The 16,567-nt window shown below is 38.7% G+C and overlaps 1 protein-coding gene across 4 annotated transcripts in view; it reads left to right on the forward strand.

Moving 5' to 3' along the window:
• Positions 1-16,567, forward strand: part of sulf2b (sulfatase 2b) — a 112,755-nt gene that overhangs the window by 33,133 nt on the left and 63,055 nt on the right. For all 4 annotated transcript variants that reach the window (XM_066702488.1, XM_066702489.1, XM_066702485.1 and 1 more), the window contains one exon: positions 10,193-10,257. The gene's annotated coding sequence lies outside the window, so the exon portion shown is untranslated. The remainder of the gene's footprint in view (positions 1-10,192; positions 10,258-16,567) is intronic.

Raw genomic sequence — 16,567 nt, forward strand, 5'->3', positions numbered from 1 at the left:
TTCTTCGGTCAAAAGGATCCAATTCATATGTCCTTTTTGCATCTCAATTGTGGGCCTCATGACTCTTGCATTGTAGTGGCGCTTTTTCATTTTCTGCAGAGCAGTTTTTTAAGATTGGTTTTAAACCATTGGAGATTATATATAACACACACACACACACACACACACACACACACACAAAAGACATACAGTTTAATTACATTTTATATAATCATTGTAGGGGGGTGAATCACACCCTCATGTTAATCCCAGGGCCAGGAAAAAGAGACACAAATATCATGTTTGAACTTGCATTGTGCTCTTTCAGAAGATAAACTTATTTTCCACATAAGAACATAAGAACATAATAAACTAATTAATGCATTTCCAAAGAAATCACGTGTGTTCTATACCTTTAAATTACTGTGCGTTTGGTCTTCCAGCTCATGCATTTTCTTGGATTTTCTGTGAAAATGTAACTGGTACTGACAGGGTTTGGCACGGTTACTGAAATCGCATATTGGCTGCCCCCTGACCAATCACATGTGTATTGGATGGCTGTGATGCTGTCAACACATCTCTGAAGCCAGGCAGAATACAGCTGTGTTGTACTGTATGAATCATTAATAGCAACAGTAAAGGTAGTGTATTTTAAGGGAGCTTGATATGTTAGTAATTTAACTCTTTAACCCGTAAGTAATTAAATATCATTGCACTGAATCAATAAGGAATACCTGCGATTATTGATCTAAACTGGGGGTATAGAGCAGGAGGTGGGATTAAGGATATTAGATGAATTGGTTAGAGCATGTAGCATTGTGTGCTGGCTCATGTGTAAACCTCAGAAGTCTTTAATGAAAGTGCAAAGAGAGAAAGAACAGACTTCTCCCTCGACTCCACTTTTCTGATTCCCATTGCATCACTGCCACGAATGTTTCCAAAATACAATCTGTTTCTTCTCTCTCTCTATGGTTCCTTAACTGTTATCCATGATTTCAGTCAAATACACAGAGTCAGAGACAAATTACCATTGGCAAGAATAATTGCTGTCCATGCAGGCCTGCTCTCTGTCATCATAAAGAGTGTAAACAGAAAGAAGTGTGTTTTGGAGGGGTTTCAGCTAGAGGTGGATAAAATATACTGTATTCGATGCTTCTGTTAGAAGAGTAGAATATAAGGTCTGAAATAACCTTTGGCCAGGTAGAAAAAATTATGGACAATTCATTCATTTTGCTGAGCGTCTCTGTGAATCACTTTCGTTTCCTTATAATAGTTGTGATAATTGTGAATTGCTATGGTAGACATTTTGTGCCAGGAAGAAGGAATGGAGGAATGGAGGAAACTGGGGAAGATATATATTCAGTGAATAAGATCAGGTCGACACCTTTGGGAATGGAAAATTACATATCTTTTTTTAATGGGAATCTGGGGAGAGGATGCCCATCTGTGGAGGCTGTGCAAAAACACCCTCGGGCTGAATCTTTCCTTACAGTAATCCTTTCTAATGGACTGCTTGCAAATAGTATATTTAAACAGATGCAATAGGCAGAAGGTGTTTACACTGCTTTCACATCAAGGTAGATACTAGACCGTGGCTCTCCCTTGGGTCTGTGTGCATCGCGTCCAAACCAAACTCAATACTGGGATGGGAGTAGAGAGGTACAGGGATTGAAGAAGACAGGCACAAAAGCCGATACATGTGTTGTATCAAACGCTCTGGACTTGGTGAGGCTTTGAAGAAACAAGCAGCCGACACAGGCTAAGCAGTGTGACCGCATGCATAAAATATTGTGTTTAAAAGCACTGCTCTGTCTCTCCTCTAATGAGAGTTCACTTATTTTGCACACGCATTCTGACTTTGACTTCTATACTGTCCTACCCCTGTTTTCATCATTTTCCAGTTGGGGAACGAGGAAGAAACGAGGACTAGCCAAGCCCTTTGGAAATTTCTGTGGCCAAAAATAAATTAACCAAAAAATAAAAACACATCGGGAACCTTCAAATAATCTCCAACATCGTAATATTACAGGCTATAGCAAAACAAATATGTGTTATAATAAAATCCAAAGGAGACTTTAATGCAATCCTTCATTCTCACATCTCTCTGTTAAGAAAGGTTGTTTAACACGGTCCTAATTACAAGATTAAGTAATCATCTACAATAACCAATTAGCAGAGTTCAGAGGCTAAGAGCGATGTTTTATGTTTTTTTATGTGTAATCCGGGTTGGTGTCAGACCAATTATTATTGTCAATGTGATTGCTTGGCCAGGGGCAACAGGTTACTGCTTTGTGTTCTTGTATGGGAATAAAAATAGCAAGGGTGATTGACTCTTGCAAATGTTAAGCACTGCAGCTGGTCTTACTGAGAAAATATGCCTGGTCACAGTTTACTGGAGGAAGAGACCAGGACATGTCCGGAACACGTCTCCAACTGATTAAATGTACCTACAAGTATACATTTTGTAGATTCCAGTATGCGTAGGTGAAGCCTTTTCATAAATCTCATGTTGTTTAAGCTGACATTAATCCGTGTAGAACTGAATCACTAGGGTGTGTATCTTGATTTGGGCGTGGTATCGGGGAACCACAAAAAAAGCAAAAACAACCTAAACAAAACAATAAAAAAATAACATGAATCGGCATGCTCTGTTTAGGTGATACTTATGTGAACTGTGACCCACTCTGGAGTAAATACATTGCTGAAAAGGGAAAGCATGTAATTCTGTGTCTAAGATACATTCTACTTTATTATTAAAAAATGAAACAAAAGCAAAATCAGATTTATTTTTTAATTTATTTTTACCATGACTCTTTTTTACTGATTAATTACTGATTAATAGATCGTCCGTGTTTTCACACTGTTTCTGAATGTTATGGCTGCAGATTTCCCCGGCTTCCAGAAATACGTTTTCCTCGGCTTTATGTTCTGTCATTTACCTGTTTGCTGCATCTTTCATGGTTCCAGCTGCCAACTGGTTCATTTACCCCACCTACAGTACTGTTCCATACCGAGGGAGTCCAAAGCCTTTTGATGAGATACAGTAGATAGGAGGGTCTATGAGAGCACAGAGATACATGAGGTGGGTGCTTGAAATTTTGCAAAACGTAAGAGTGGTCCAGTAAAGGCTGTTGTATCTTAGTTAGTCATATGAGGATATGTTATTTTTTGTGAGTTATGTGAGTTAAAAGTACAAGCTGAGTTTACACACACACGCTTGCTCTGTAGTGACTTTTTCTTTTTACCAAAGCAAGATCTTACGGTCTTGAATTGCTGAGGCAAATCCTGGAAGTACAGTTGTTAAGAGGGAAGTCTTTTCCCACCACTGGTCCTTGGGTTAATCCCTCCTTCACTCAACTAATTGTCGTTGCGTGACCTGGCAGAGAAGCACATTGAGCTGAGACTGGTCTTTTTTCCTGCTCGGTCTCATTGCGTTACACTAAAAGGGGAAATCCATTATATCTTCTCCAAAGCATCATATGCCATTGTTGTTGTTGTTGTTTATTATTATTATTATTATTATTATTATTATTTATATCTGTGGGATGATATTGTCTATTTTTGTTTTTAAATAATCGTGATGCAATCAAGCTACATGAAAGCAGTCAGAAATTAGTTTGGGTGGATATGCAGAAATAATACAAATTCAAAAACGTTTCCTTATCCAATAAAGCTTTAATACACATCCACAACACCTATGATTGCATCTTAAGAACATAAGAACATAAAGTTTACAAATGAGAGGAGGCCATTCGACTCATCGTGCTTGTTTGGTGTCCATTAATAACTAAGTTATCCAAGGATCACTATTTTTAAATGTTACCACATTTTCAACTTCAACCACATCACTGGGGAGTTTGTTCCAGATTGTGACGCCTCTCTGTGTGAAGAAGTGTCTCCTGTTTTCTGTCTTGAATACCAATTTTCAATTGTGTCCCCGGGTGCGTGTGTCCCTGCTGATCTGGAAAAGCTCCTCTGGTTTGATGTGGTCGATGCCTTTCATGATTTTTAAGACTTGAATCAAATCCCCACGTAGTCTCCTCTGTTCCAGGGTGAAAAGGTTCAGTCCCTCAGTCTCTCAGTAGGACATTCAATTCAGACCTGGAATAAGTCTGGTTGCTCTCCTCTGAACTGCCTCTAGAGCAGCGATATCTTTCTTGAAGTGTGGAGCCCAGAACTGTACACAGTATCCAGATGAGCTCTAGCATTGCTAGTGCATTGTACAGTCTCAACATTACTGCCCTTGTTCTCAATTCTACACTTTTGACAATATACCCTAACACTCTGTTTGCCTTTTTTATTGCTTCCCCACATTGGATGGGGAAAGTGAGGAGTCCACATAGACTCCTAGGTCTTTCTTCTTTTAGACCTGGACCATTAAACCTTTGTGCAGGTCAAACGGTGACCTAATTAAGCACAGGTTTCCAATGACAGGTTCCAATGTCTGCATGTCTACCCAGGAGAAAACCCCAATACTAAAACTATAGTTTAAAAAAAATGAAAATAATAATAATATAGTGATGGACAGGTATGGTATAGTATTATAGTGTAATTAATGCATTACTTTTCAGCTTTTGTGTTATAATTACCAAGTAATGCACCTGTAAACACTGGATAAATATGTAGTTAAACTGATAAATTGTATAGCCGCTCTGTAGTGGGTTTCTCCCAATTTGTCCTGGAAAAGCTGGTTAGAAAATAGGTCAGTCAGAGATGTGTGACCTTATTGGACCATTTCCCATATTTGTTTGGCTTACTGTTACTTGCTCTTACTGTTTTATAATGTACCTATAGTACAAACTAAAAAACAACATTAGGAACACTTACTGCACATAGTTCAGTGTATTACTTTAAGTAAGTCTGGATCTACACTAAAACGTGAATTGATATTTACCTTGGTGTTACTTATAAACAATGGCTTTAGGCATGATGAGAATAGTGTACAATTGTATAGTTTTACCATTCTTATCGTTTTCTCCTTCAAAATGGTTGCCATGTGACTCCCCAGAGGCGACTGCTGTGAAAGGGGGCTGAGACTTGAGAAGTGTAGAAGTGTGGTTTACTGGGCTCTCGTGGTGCACTAGCTATTCGCATGTGACTGAAAGAATAAAACCAGACGCACACTGGGCTGAATTTCTGTGTATTGCAATATATTCCAAGAAAATCGTTGAGCACACAAAAGGCATAGTCTTAATCTGAGACTGACTGGAAAAGTAAACCACGCCTGATTTTGACCAGGATCGTGACACATCTCTGGAATGAAAAGAAAACCACAGCTGCATTCAGTTCCTGGGCACGTCTTCAGCACCTGACGTTGAAGACTGTCTGTTCAGGTGGCCTTCTGTGACCCCTGTGTTCCCAGCAGCTGCAGGGATGGCTCTTGTTTACTGAAGGTGCCTTTCTGAAGCTCAGGTAGCTGCTCCCAGGAGGCCGAGAGGCAACATGGCATCATTAGCAACCCACTGGCGCGTGTCGCTTCAGGGGAGATGTTGTCTAGAACTTCCTAAACCTCCAGAGGTCTTAGCTAAACACTCACTAGCAATTCTTATCTACACCAGCCCTCCTCTGGCTTCCCCACAAAGATCTTGGATCAAGCCTGAAATAAGACATAATTTGTTATTTTTAGAATAGCTTGTACTAGTGCTCTAACACCGTGCTGTAATAATAGTCACAGAATTAAGCACTATTGTAATGCTATTTATGAGTTATGCTATTGTTATGCTGTACTCTCATTCTGCATGTTATCCATATGTACTTTGTAGAATATGACAAACAAACATCATTCGGGTGAAATGAAAACTAACCAATGTAATCCCTCTTGCCAATAACTGTTGCCATGGCACCCTGACTGTAAAAAGCATCCTTCAGGAAAATAAAAAGATGAGAATAAAAACAGACACATTACTTTTCTTTTAAAATCTGTATGTATTGATGTATGTGCATTTAAATGTCCGACCGGGTGAGTCTCTGCCAGTAAGTGTTTTCTTTCTCTTCTTGTAATAAATAAGTTTTTCTGTTCTGTCTTGTAATATAACACACCAGGCATGGGATGTGCATCTTATGAATAGATTCAATTAATTAGCCTAACTTCCATTCATTAAAGGGTAGCCGACTGTTAAAATAAAGGGTTTCCTTAGCCCAAGCTGAAGCATAAAAAAAACTCCACTTCTACAACCATGGGCAAGACATAAATGTAGTCCAGGAGCTGCCTGCTCTAATCAGCACGCTTCATTCCAGCCCTGAAAGATTTGCTGCAGTAGCTGTGTATATTCTTAACTCATTTATAAAGAAATGACTGTAGTGCAATGTCAGGAGAAAAGTAGTTTTGTAATGCGGCCTTCTTCACTCCCTCAGCCTCTCACAAATAGGCAGCTGGAGCGTGTTTTTAAAACTAGTGCAGACACAAGATCAATAACGCCCGATTTTTGGTGTGGGTGTATTTGCTTCAGAGTAACCTCTTTAATTCTGCTGTCTGGACGCTGTAAAGCATCTCTCCTGACATCGTTCTCGCTATATTGGTCGGAGGGAGTGGTTAAAGAAAAATGATACCAGGAACATTTAGACAAATAGTCTTTAGGCACTGACAAGTCTGGGAACTGATGAATGGTGCGGAGGAACACCACAGACTTGATGTATCGTTGCCTTCAACTTTCTACATTCGGAGTTTCACATAAAGGGGGGTGGGGGGGTGGGAGACTACATCTTTACTACCCTAATGTGTTGTCTAGCTGTGCATTATTTACACTGGTATAAGGCAACTACCTTTCACTTGCTGTTCTCATTGAGCACATCATTAACGTTTTAACCGACCCATTTGTTTGCATCGGCTTGGCTGGAGCATTGATTAGACTATCACTTGCGTGTGTACGTGTGTACGTTTATTTATTTAAAAAGTCTGGACTCATACTCTTGAACACCAGGGGAGGAAAAACAACAACAACTAAATTGACAATCACCCAATCCAGACATATGTGTGCAATAACGAGGTTTAAGGAGAAGGCCGAGGCGAAAGGTGTTGAATTAAGATGGTGATTAAAGTAAGCTGGAGGAGAAATACAGCTCGATTCACCGGCACATTAGTGAGAACTGCACTCTACATTCTCGTCCTAATGAACAAATCAAAGAATCCATTATTTATGATTTTACATTGTCTTTTGTCAGTGGATGTGTCCTCTCGATGTACGCACAGCCTCACAGAGTGCACCGCGAGTTTCATACATTGCTGCCTTCGATTACAGAACATGACTGATGATAATGAAAGCCCTGGACGGCGCAGGTTAACGAGAGTACAACGGGAACCTCTTGAGATACAATCTCGCACGTCTGAAGTGATTTTTCTTTTCAATTGCTGTTTTTGAAATCTTTTACATTTTGCCAAGAACTCATCAAGCCAGTTACATTGGGACAGTTTTAATTTTAAGAGGAATAAGTGACACTCGAACAGATGTCTTCCAACCTTCTCTCGAGTATAAATGATAAGTTTGCTGAATTGAACAGTTTGTCTTGGTGACCTTTGAAAGTTTCTGTTCCCTTGTAAAGCATGAGACACTTTTTATTTGGAAGTTAAGTCCAGCTTAAAATCCCCAAGTTAGATTTTTCCCATTAAATCACTGGAGAATAGGGAGCTTATTGTTGTCTGGAACAAAAAGCTTTGAAAACCCCTTTGTAACTATTGGATTTCCTTGTGCACTTATACCTCACTGATATGGAAAAAAAAAAGTCCCCTTCGAAGGTTGAATTATACATCAATGCTGGGATGAGGAACAGAAGCTGCGGGTCAGCTTTAGCCAACAGTCACTATGCAATCAATCACCGCTGTCGCCAGAGGGAAGGCCAGGTGAAACTAGAGGTGACAACATGAAAGCAGGGAAAATGAAGAGGACTTCAGAGCACCTTCAAATCCTCAAAGATAAAATGAGGACATGCTCAGGAAATATTTAATAAATGAGGAAAAGTTATAGCCTACAGCACAAGGGACAAATGCCTTAGTTAGCTATGGCCAAGGGGATACAAAATGTTTCATTACTCAAACAATTTAATGGCTGTCCCCCTTGAAAAACAGCACTAGTGTTTTTAAATATCTTTCCTGTGACGGCTATTATTCTAGAGACACATGGCTGAAATGAAGGGAGGGATGGGCTGTACTGGGAATTGCTCATTGAAATAGAGAACGGGTAACACAGGGGAGGGATGATATATGTATCACGGGAGGTTATGAATGTAGAGTTGATTTTGTTGTATTGGTGCACACGTACACAAAGTGGGTTAGCTTTATAGCAGAATGCCAAGCAAATAACACACCAGGAATCTTTTATCTCTGTTGATATAGTTTTATTTGTATATGATAATGCACTGTTTGAACACATGCGTCTAAAATGAAATTAACCTTGCTGGAGATGAGAGCATCTGCATTTACCAACAGCTGTCAAAACATTCCCCACCTAAATCAAATACTTATTTTTTCCCCCAAATCCTAGGCCCAGTCCAGTATCTGCTCTGATACAACAAAAAGCTGATCTTGTAATTCACATTTTCCTAAGTCTCATATTGTCTGTTTATGAGTATTCTCATAGTGTATTTTTCCTTGCAGTATAACATATTTTCAGATTGTTATATATTCTTTTTTATTGTCAGCTAACCCAGAAGCACAGTACTAATGGGCAAGTGTGAGAGTAAAGCATTTGAAGATGCCAGTGAAGGGAAATCAGGTGTTCCATTTGTGAAAGATAAACATGATCTTAATTGAAAATATACTCTATTAATGATTTGTGCAATTTATTTAATTAATAGAATCTGCTTATTATTGTCTCTTTTTGTAAAGTGATTGTTTTGAATGGGTTATATAAGCAGGACTGCTAAGCCTTGCTACATGGTCCTCTGGCTAAAACAGTTTTAGGTGACAATCTCATGCAATAGCTGACAGCTTTCTAGCAACATATTTACCTTCCATGTTAATATTCACTGTGTATGTATTAGTTGTACTCACATCGCTTTGTCTCATATAGTGATACAAATGGAAAATTCATTAGAAATTCGACTGCCTAAGACTTCAGGGAATTGTATCCTACTGTCTCGTCTCTGCATATTTAAAACAGACCTATTTCCCATTCCTAGAGGAATACTAATATTCATATTCTGTCAAGACTAATGGATGAAGACTTCAGCACACATGTTAGTTGAAGCTGTCCTTTTTCAGCAAGTGTCTGTGTGCGCCTTAACTCACTGCAAAAGACACTGATTACTTCCGTTCTTTTTGGTGTTTTTATAAATAAGTATATGTAAATAAGTAGTGTCTCTTTGAATGGAATAGTCTCGTAGCTAGCAGGGGTGAAAGCTACTGGTTCCTGCTCTGTTTTCTAGCTTTGTAACTGGTAAAGGTAATGAAATTATATACATTTCACACCTAATGCTTGAAAGAATGAAAGAAATGGCTCCAAGGTTTGTAACTTATAAATATTCCAGGATCTTCCCCAGTCCTCTGAAAACCAATACACAGAATGCAAATAGAAGTAGTCTTGTGAATAGAGAACTATTGTACATCCACAGTGTTCATGCAAGACGGCAGCCCGGGGCACTTCTGGGTTTGCTTTTAGGATTAACCAGATTCTGAGCTGCATTCATCTGTGCGGCAAGTTTATAATTTAATTTAAATAGAACACAGAGTGCTGCACATCAAACGCAGAGCGGATAACACGACCACACCAAAACAATCTGTGTGACTTCTTCTTTGCGAGTGTAAAAACAAACATGGGTGTAGAAAACCAATATAGAGAACTGCCCGGCCAAAAAGTCAAACCGAACGCGGGCAGTAATTCATCTGAGAGAAACACAGCTGGGAGTTTGCACCATAATTGAACCCATAATGTTTTTTAACATTGCGACTACAGTCATTCTCCCCAGCGTGTCACATCTGCTCCCTTGGTTTGATTCAGAGTGTAGGATGAGGAGCTTATATCCTCATAGATCACTTCCAATGTCATAAGGTGAAGATGACATTTTAGGCCCAAGGGGAAGACACTTGGCTTTGCGGGCCATTTCCTCATTGGGTCGGTTACTCCCATCAGTTTCCCACAAGAGAAACGCCTCAGTCACTCAGATATTGTGGTCTCTTCTTATCTGATTGATTTTGTTTTCAAAATGGAAGTTCAGTAGAATGATGTTTGTTAACATGACTGTTCTTTTCTAATAATATATATTTATGTATTCTTTTCAGATCTGGACCACTGTGAACTGAAAACAAAAAGAGGACCGCAGAGTTTAGCCTTCCTTTCGAAACAGGTATGTTATGCTTTGGCTGATCTGTCATGTTTTTAACAATTAACTGAATTTAACATTTTCACATGGATTAAGTTGAAGGAAAATATTTTACCCCTGAAGTTAATTTATCAAAATAAAATATCACAAAATGGTGTTTGAGAGACTGTAGAGAGAAATAAGCCTGGGGACAGGGCAGACGTCCAAAAGTATCAGCATTCAGTTCATCAAGAAATTCCAGTGGTAACCCATCAGCTCACTTCAGTGTGATCGCAGCGTTTTTCCAACACAGTCTTATCCGATGTGGTCCGCTGGGTATTGCATCTGGAGAAGGGAAAAAAAGAAAAAGAAAAGCCTCTTTCAGATCAGACTCTGATGGCAGCCGTAGGTCTCCATTTATTCTCAGTGACCCTGGACTGTGCCTCGTAACAATGACCATTTCACGGTCCAGGGAGTCAATATTTGTTGGCTCTTCATGTTGCCAAACAAATTTAGAAATATGATGTCTGGGTCAATCCTTGGAGAGCCGGGCTGCTGGTTTTAGCCACTCTCTTACCCTCAGGTCTCATCAGCCTCCTTCATTGTGCTCACTCGGTTGGCTCATTGACAGCAGGCAGTATAAAGGCTGGCAGTAAATTGCTTATAGGATTGCTTTCAAAATCGGTCTCGCGATGTAGTCAGTAATGTTACCTTGAGTGTTATTATATGAAATAATTATATGGGGTTGTCTTTATATATGATGGATTTGTTTTATTCATGAAATACAAATGAATATGTTTTTTTTAAATGTATGTGTCTGTGTATGCATGTATGTTTTAAAGACAAATCCACTATAAAATACATTGCACAGGGAACCCTATTGGACACATTGCTTAATTGTTTGGTCTCTTAATAAAAAATAATTAGTATTAATAATGTACCTACCCAGCTTTGTCACAAATCAGAACCCAGCACTGTCATCGAACAGAAGGCATCTTGTCAGCATGATCCATGCCAGGGGAGGATTTACAAAGAACTACTACAAGAGTGTGAATAAATGTTAACCCTTCTGTTTTCTGGAATAAAATCACAATATAAAACATTTACTTTTTTCAGCAAGAAACACAATCCAATTCGTGAATCTTTCTTTTTTTCGAATGCTGTTTTTGTTCTTGTTTATTCAGAGGTATGAATAAATCTGGAGAACACAAGTGTTGAATCATAAACATGCAGGAAATTAAAAGTAATTAAGACTGGCAAACAGTGTTATGATAATCACCCTCTTACAACCTCCCCCGAGTAATTCTCTGATCAAAGGACTCCACCTACATGATATCAACTAATTGAGCAAGGCGTTCCACTAAGCAACCATTTCCAGTACAGCATAGGAGACGTCGGTTTCGGCTGACATTGTTTTTGTACTGCAGGTGGGGTATTGTTTTTCAGTGTACGTTGTGGATGGGTTTTAGTTGGTATCGGCAGTGCCAGTTCTAGAAAATACAGAGCCACCAATTGAGAATACAGAGCACAGCTGCTTTTTATTCTTCTCATAAATGTCAACACCTTTTTGCCCTGCTGAAAGATTAAAGGACACTGTGCATTATTGTTCTGCCTCTCCTGAGAATTGAAGTGGAGAGGATATGTTGGCGGATGCTATACTACTCTCTCTACTCTCTCTCCCTCTCTCTCTACCTCTTTCTCTGCCAAATGCTCAGACTCACAGAGGCACAGTGTGAATGATAATGCTCACCAGCTTTCCTGTAACGTCTGCCTTTGACAGCACGCCTGCCACAATTACTCGAACTGTGTTCTTCGTTGTCTTACAAACTGTGAAAATGTCAAAACCTAAACTGCTTTCCATGGAGCCAGAATTAAGACGCACAATCCGACCCCTGCCAAACAGGGCAAGACTAATGGAAAACGGTTTATTTCACAAACTCGGAATTCACAGTTATCAACAGATGTAGGCATATGTTTGTAGCTGTTGAACACCAATTTGCCATAATTAAATGTATGACAAACAGTTGTTGTTTAACAGTACCGTTACTGAAACTGCTTTAAATTGCTGTGAAATTGTTCGCTTTTTTTCAACAGATGATAATATAGCAAAATGTGTTTTTCAAGGGCACAGGAATACAATTTGATTTGACAATGGAAGAAAGTAGATTTAATCAATGCATCTTAAATATTCTGATATGAAAACCATTAATAACATTCTGGTGCATTCAATCTTGTTTTCATTGTGCCAATAATGGACAGAAATCAGTGAATCAATGTAAGTAGTTCTAATTCCATTTTATGTGCACTTGCATTTAACTGCTGCCAACCTGTTTTTATAGACCCACTTGTTTAAACTGAAAGGACACTTTGTGCTTTAAGGAGCTATAAAAACGTTTTTAAGATGCTCATCCCAGTCATGCTGACGATGTGAGAAGCAGGGTGCTGTTTTAGCCTCTCAGAGAAAGAAGTGAAATCATTCTGTTGAAATCAAAATCTTCACATTAAAAATACAGGAGAGTTTCATAGTGTAACATCAGCCCTTACCCCCCCACTCTGTTATTTCTGTTGCAGATGCCTTTGGCAAAGCACAACCTGCTATGTTTCAGAGAAAATTACTGAAGAGAGAGAAATTGAAAATTCAATCCTTATGTTAAGACTATTTTAGCACTGGGACTTGATAACATACAGCACCAGCTGTTATTTCACAGTTATAAACTAATATTATCCAAAGGCATTAATGCTAAAAAAAAACAAAAAACCTCAACAATAATGTTCTGAATAATACGTGGTTGTTCATGCATCAAATGGGAATGACACTTAAGTACACATTTACTTTGTTTCCACAACTCCCAGAACACAGATACAAAAATACTCAGTAGACTGGTTGGGTGGTTGTCAGTAACTCCTACAATGTACACAGATGCATGTGAGAATAATTATCGTTAAATCTCTCGTTAGATCTATCGTTATCGTTAAATCTATCTCTAACCCTAACACTAAAACTATCCACATCTGTATATTCATCTCAGACTAATTCGGTCTTCTTAGGTCCTAACTAATACAGTAGAAAGACTTGACTATGTTCTTGGTGAAGAGTGCGTTATATACTATATCATCTGAATCACCAACCTCTACACTCCTGTTTTGTCCAGGCTTACATATCGTGCCTAAGGAGATTGTCTTGTCTACAACTAATATCATGGAGTAAACATTCAATATGCAACCAAACTGTATAAATATTGCCTTCAATTAAGTATGGTCTCATCTTCCCTCTTTGTTGATCGAACCTGATCTTAAAAAACAAAATGTTTTTTGTGTGTGGTTAGTGATGCCGGGGAGTGTTTCTGGGGCATATGGGCGTCTGATAGTGCTGTGGTTTTTGTTGTGCTTGGCTCAGGGAGGCCCTGCTGTAGATCGAGCTTCTTGGGTATTGTTCACACGCCTGTGAAAAGGTGGAGGCCCAGCTGACTTCCTCCGTACGAAGTGGAGCTGGGTAAGGTTCCAACCCATTCTACCCAGCGCTAGGCAGTGGTTTAAAAAAGGAAACTGAAAATGACAGGAAGTTGGACGTAGCTAGAAAACCTTCACACCAGTGCCATTTTTTCTGCTAACAATTGTTCGCTGTATTAATTATGGTGAAAACATTCCTTCCTCTGCTAGACCTTTCCTTGAAAGGAAACATTGACTGGTATATTTTAATTAAGTGGTTACCAAACTGCCTAGTTCTGCCTAATTCCATATTACAAATGTGGCTGAACAACTGTAAAATATTTAGGAATATATATATATATATATATATATATATATATATATATATATATATATATATGAGAGAGAGAGAGAAAGAGAGAGAGAGATAATAGTTGGGTGGGAACTACAAAATCCTTTTCTTTATTAATACAAATTAATTTGAAAATACATTATATTTTGCACAGTAAAAATCAGATTGCATACATAATCACTTTTACTTTCCAAGTCCAGTATATGAGTACTTTCTCTTTGCTGTCTTTGTAATAAGTTTGTTATTGCATAGACATCAGTGACATCTTGTTTTTGATCTATAGTTTTTCCAGCCTGTCCACCACCAGCAGCCTTAAAAAATAGAACTGAAAACAGTTAATGGTAAGCAAGTCTAATTGATTTTTCCACTTGGTGCTCAGAAAATGGCTTGACAGCAGGAGAGACCAGTCTATGTCAATATTAGGCCATGTGCCTGTTTAGGAAGCCCCAAAAACCCAGTATGGCCCTGCCAAGCCACATGGCTGCCAATTGTCTGCCACAGCTTCCACTAGCAGGGGATTGTGGGCTGTTGTAGGGTAGGAGGTACACCTTCCTGCTTTGAAGATTCATCCCATAAATACCTGGGGTGAGAAACCTGGCGAGAAGCAATGGCTCGTCAACTGGAGTTTCACTTGAAGATAATTTAAATGCTTATAGTAAGAACAAACTGAGTCAGCTTTTTCCCCAAGATTAGTTGTTAATGTTGTTGTTGTTGTTGTTGTTAAAGGGATTATATTAGGTAATGTTCTTATTAAGGAACTGAGCTTTTCATGTGGATATATCATATATTAATATTTTGTTTCTTACTTTGGTAACCATGGCTAGAACAAATCTACTGTGGAGATCTGAGCTGAGGGGAAAAAATAAGTAATAATAACTGACTTTTTTATGATTGCTTTCCTTAAAAACTTACAACTTTCCTTTATTTTACAAAACAACACATTAAATAGCATCCCTGTGGATTACAGTTATTTATTTATTTTCCTTATTATTAATGTTGTGGAGTTGATTCACTACAATCCTAATAGAAAACGGCTGATTAAGTTCTGGGATCTATGAGCTACTGACACCCCAAACATGTGACATGGGTACGAATGGCCTCCTCTTGTTTTTACTTTGCTTTTATTTTGCTCTTCTGCTCTATGTCTTCCAGTTATGATATGATCTGTCTCTATTAGTGAAGGAAGGCTTTAACAAGTACCATAGATGCCTTGCCCTGTGAAACACACTTACCTAATCTCTGGTATATTTTTCACCCTACTGTGTCCATGTGGACAAATGACAAGTTAGCTGACAGACTATCTGGCAACCTGCAAGTGTGATCTGAAGGGCAGAGCCATCTGGCGAGACGGGCTGCTTGGGGTGGACTCCCTGGCCTGTCTTGGTTTGTGTTTTCATAAGTCACATGACAGGAAAACCTCAACTGCTGCTTGGCACTGCCAGGGCACATCATTGCCCCAGCTAATTAAAGAGCCATTTATGTGGCCAAGCTCTGGAGCTGTGGTCTAATGATTTCATATGTAGGGGAAATATATATATATATGAAAATTCTACAGACGGAGTTCTTGGTCATTTTTATGACTTCTTCTATTCATTTGAAAGCTGCCTTTAGAAATAAGTCAGTGTTCAGTAGCTTAAAAATCATTTGAAATCTTTCTGTAAGATTGACATGGTGCCTGTCAGGGATATACGTGTTATTTTCTTAAGCAAACGTCTGCAAGAATTACACCTGAAATAGCTGCTGAAAGGATCCAGTTCAGAATTGAGTTTCCAGCAAAGCTGGGGTTGTCAGTAACAGCCGATGTTATCTACAGAACTTCATACCGGTAAGGTAATTTCTTTAATTTGATTATAACAGTGATTAACAGCTATTACATTACTAGTATAGCATTAAGTACTGTTAGTTTCATGACTTGCAATTGAAATTCATGATTTCTTAGATTTTCAGGGATGGAAAATGTTTCAGTTATATTTGTTATCTGTCAGTTTTGTTAGGTATTAAACAATCCAAAGCAGAAGTTATGACTGAATGACAGCAGATTGCTCACTGTCCAGTAGTCTTATAATTTATAGTATCTATTGATTGCTGCTTTAAGAAGACTTTCGAAAGCAAAGAAGAAAAGACTGATCACCCTTAAATGTAATAATAAAAAAAAAGAGAGTACCCTTGCAATTTTCTGGCTCACCTTTAGTTTTTGTTATTCCCACTAGAATGAAACCATGTGAAGAACCGGCCTACTGAACTCTGCTAATCTGTGGTCTGAATGAACCATGAAATAGGATATGAAGGCAGACCGAGGTGCGAAGAAGTTAGTCTGGCACAACTCCAGGAATAGCTGCATGGGACTTTGTAAAAAAACATATTATATCATGCTGCAGTTAACTCCTTTGGCGGTGGCAATAGGCTGCGGTCCTGGACAAGTTATTACTGCTGTCTTAACTAGCACTTTGACCCAGGATCTGGCTGCATTTGTTAAATGAACACAGAACACAGTTTCTACCCACCATTAATTATTTATTCTTCTTCTTCAGTTTCAGTTTTAAATATCATGATTAAAGAGTTCATTTGCACAGC

Source organism: Amia ocellicauda, chromosome 4 (assembly GCF_036373705.1).
Source record: "Amia ocellicauda isolate fAmiCal2 chromosome 4, fAmiCal2.hap1, whole genome shotgun sequence".
Taxonomy (NCBI): Eukaryota; Metazoa; Chordata; class Actinopteri; order Amiiformes; family Amiidae; genus Amia; species Amia ocellicauda.